Source organism: Bombus vancouverensis, unplaced genomic scaffold (genome assembly GCF_051014615.1).
Source record: "Bombus vancouverensis nearcticus unplaced genomic scaffold, iyBomVanc1_principal scaffold0059, whole genome shotgun sequence".
NCBI classification, from domain to species: domain Eukaryota; kingdom Metazoa; phylum Arthropoda; class Insecta; order Hymenoptera; family Apidae; genus Bombus; species Bombus vancouverensis.
In genome coordinates, this window is record NW_027468950.1 from 21,056 (window position 1) to 25,119 (window position 4,064).

At 33.6% G+C, this 4,064-nt stretch overlaps 1 long non-coding RNA gene across 3 annotated transcripts; it reads right to left on the minus strand.

The window, feature by feature from the left end:
• Positions 1-1,030: 1,030 nt before the first annotated feature.
• Positions 1,031-3,559, minus strand: LOC143304842 (uncharacterized). 3 transcript variants are annotated; one of them, XR_013061475.1, is made up of 5 exons: positions 3,497-3,559; positions 2,889-3,011; positions 2,307-2,395; positions 1,980-2,069; positions 1,031-1,878 (listed from the first exon to the last, which is right to left on the minus strand). It is a non-coding gene; the product is annotated as an uncharacterized LOC143304842 (long non-coding RNA). The 3 variants fall into 3 exon arrangements; XR_013061474.1 differs by having other exon boundaries at positions 1,980-2,201; XR_013061476.1 differs by lacking the exons at positions 2,889-3,011; positions 3,497-3,559 and adding an exon at positions 2,471-2,539 and having other exon boundaries at positions 1,980-2,201.
• Positions 3,560-4,064: the final 505 nt, after the last annotated feature.

A 4,064-nucleotide genomic window follows, 5' to 3' on the forward strand; every position in this document is an offset into this window, starting at 1 on the left:
TCGCTATCCTGTCCCAAAAAGATTCGAAATAGACACGTCAACGGAAGACTCTCCCGTATTCGAAGCCAAACCACGCGTCTTGCCTCAACCCAGTGATTCCAAAAACCAAGGAAAGGGTTTTACCCGAAAACATTTTACAATAGAAGAAACCCCCATAAAATATTTAGACCAAGCACTAACAGAAATCAATGTAAGTACAGACAGAGAAATAACCAATCGAGAAAAGGAAGACACGGACACGACAAGCGAAAAAGAAACCTCCACTGTAGTTCCAGAACTAATTCAACAACAAGAAAAGGACACGAGACCTACGATAATTGCGGAACTAAAAATTTCGGAAACCCGAGACTCAATTGCAAGAGTAAGTGACCATAAAGTAGTATTTATAGATATACACGGCAAACCGATAGATAAAGGAGCCTTAGAAATGAAGGAAACGGGAAAATTGCCTCGTTATGAAGATTTAATGTTAGAAAAAGCAAGATTGAATTACGATTCCGGAAAATACATTGTATCCCTACCGATAAAGGAAAATAGAAATATTCCAATAACACCAGACAATTTATTAAACTCGCTAAGATCTCTATTAGACGTAGTAAATGAAAAACAGTTAACTTCGTTTAGCATTAGCAAAGGAAACTTGGAGGAAATACCCTGGCGATATACAATCAGAAAATTAAAGGAAATATTTATGGAAAAAACCTTATCCATCACCATTTGCACTGGAGAAGTAATTACTCCACCTGTGGAAGCGCGGAACAACATAATACGAGAAAAACATGAATCAAGCGTAGCAGGGCACAAAGGAATTACCAAAACTTATCAAAGAATACGACAACACTACTATTGGGAAAATATGAAAAAGGAAATTCAAGATTACGTAAGAACATGTAAGGAATGTCAATTAAAGAAACTCACAAGAATAAAAGCAAAACAACCAATGGTACTTACAGACACACCGGGTAAAGCATTCGATAAAATTAGTATGGATATTGTAGGACCATTACCAAAAACTCAAAAGGGAAATGAATATATATTAACCATCCAAGATTTATTAACAAAATACTCAATTGGGATTCCACTAGGAGGAATCTCTTCAGCCGAGATAGCGGACGCTTTTGTAAAGCGATTTATTTGTCGTTTCGGATCACCGAGAGCTATTCTCACTGATCAAGGAACGAACTTTACATCCTCACTAATGAAGAAAGTAGCAAAGAGATTCCGCATCAAACAATACACCACGACGGCATATCATCCACAAAGTAACGGTTCAATCGAAAGATCTCACCACGTACTGATTGAATATCTCAAATTATACATTGAAAATTCCAGAAATTGGGACGAATGGGTAGAATTAGCTATGTTTTCTTATAATACCTCTGTACACGAAGGAACGAAATTCTCCCCGCACGAATTAGTTTTTGGACATTTAGCCAGAGAACCTACTGGTGAAGTAATAATCGAAGAGAACATGGAACCAACATACGCAGAATATCTCGAAGACCTGTTCGATAAAATTAACACCGTACAACGAATGGCAAGAGAAAATTTAATAAAATCCAAACTAAGATCAAAAGAATATTACGACCGACGAATCAACCCCCAGGATTTTAAAGTAGGAGATTCGATATATTTACTAAAAGAACCCAGTAAAGGAAAATTCTCCGATCAATATACTGGACCATATAAAGTGCTAGAAATCCTGCAGAACCAAAACGTCAAGATTGAAGTAAAAGGGATTCCGCGAACAGTGCACTTAAACAAGCTAAAACTAGCGCATAATCGAAATAAACAATGAATAAAGTGATTTCAGTGGGCAACGTAGTGCAGTAGTGTATGTTGTAGTGCTGTTTGTCGAATAATACAGATATCGAACACCTAAAAGGAAAAAGGGAAAATTATTATATGTGTTTCAATTATTGCTTAAATATAAAACGTGTTAACTCAATGAACAATTAACTAGTGAAAGTGAAAGTTACCTTGTGAACAAGTGATCAACATACAAGAAAGTGTACGTGCAAGTATAGGTTATGGATCGTTGTTCGTGGAACATAATGTACGACAGCTACCTAAAATAAGTGAATAAATTAGTCTCAATTGTCTCAGTGCAAAATACGAGGTTACTAAGTGTTATAACTATATTGTGGATAAATCAAAAGGAAATGTGACACTGTTCGTCGAATAATACAGATAGCGAAAACCTAAAAAAGAAAAAAAAAAGGAAAATTATCATGTGTACTCCAATTATTGTTTGAATATACAACGTGTTGATTCAATAAAATTAAAAGAGTGAAAGTGAAAGTTACCTTGTGAACAAGTAATCATCATACGAGAAGGTTTACGTGCAAAATAGGTTATGGATCTCTGTTTGCGAAACACCATGTACAACAGCCAGCTGAAAAATAAATGAACTAATTAACTTCAATTGCCTTAATGCAAAATACAACAGTACTAAATGTTATAACAATACTGTGGAAGCATTGCACTGTTCATCGAACAACACAGATGGCGGAAACCTCAAAAGAAAAGAAGCTTATTACAAGTGCTCCAATTACTGTTTGAATGGGAAACGAGCTAGTTCAACGAATAACGAAAACAGTGAAAGTGCAACTTACCTCGTGAACAATCAATCACCATACAAGGAAGTGTACATGCATGGATTTCGCAGATTAACAAGAAGAAATAAAATAGCTGATAAATATAGAAAGTGGTTAGAAAATAATTAAGATAGATTAATTGAAAGTAAAAGGATATTTTATTATGTATTAATCTACGTAGCATTGTTATATTATTATATCTAACATGTAGAAGTGGATTTTGTAATGCACAATAGCGGTCGCACACACAATGCATTATACACATATTAAATTAAATGAATTAAACAGTACCTTTATAGCCACAGATATAAGACGATTGAAGACAACCGTAGTAAGTATCCAAGGCTTATCGAAGAATCGGATGATGTTGTGGGAATGATCTAGGTAAGTGATGCAGCATCGAAAGAGTAGAATCTGAAGAATTACAGACAATGTTAATCTAACAAATAGATTTTAATCACTAATAAAGAAACTAATTCATATCATACACAAAATAATAGCAAATAGCAAGTACAAGCAATAATAAATTAATAGAAAAGAATGAGAAAGGTCAATAAACACAGAAGTAGGTTAGAAATTAATCAAGATAGACTAACTAAATATTAACAACATGACTGAACTCGGTGCAAAAGAATAAAGTTACGCTACACAAAATATCTGGTAACACAATACACAAAAAACATTAACTAAATTAAACAAGACTTATATAAATGCAAGTCACGTATAATCAAAACAATGACTATCGAAATTCGATAACAATACAATCCATGCTATCACATTAAGGTAGCACACGGTATTGACACACACAATATCATGAAACACAAAACAATATTACAAAAACATTACTAAGTAAAATTATAGTGATTAACAATTAATTAACTATTTCAACGACACGCTACTGTTGACATTAAACCAACGCCATACCAAAGATACACGCGAGCGGCCATGTTGAAAAATTCGTCGCGCTCACATACAAATAATAGCCAATAGAATGTAATACAGCATCATAATAGTTATGTTAGGTACTAATAAAAAAAAAAAAAACAACAACAAAAAAAAGGGGAGAGAGTTAAGGAAAATACATATAATAAATAACAACTAACATAATCATAACATATTATATATATTATATTATATACAGAGATACAGTATTCATACAAGGAACAGGTCCGAATGAAACATATATATATAAAAAAAAAAAAAGAAAAAAAAATATATAATATATATATTAACTATTTTTGTATGTGTGTATAGAACTGATGGCGAATTCATCAACCATTCTCTGAACGACGGATGAAAGAACATGTAGATGTTGTCCAGACGTTTCACGAGGAATCCAGAGAGCATTTTGAATCTCTGCAGAAAATCCTTCCATGCATGTTCGTTTACAAAAATCTGACAGACATCGAAAGAATTTTTTTTTAGTCCAAGGAATAGCAATCCGTACCGTAGAACTGTAAAGCACCT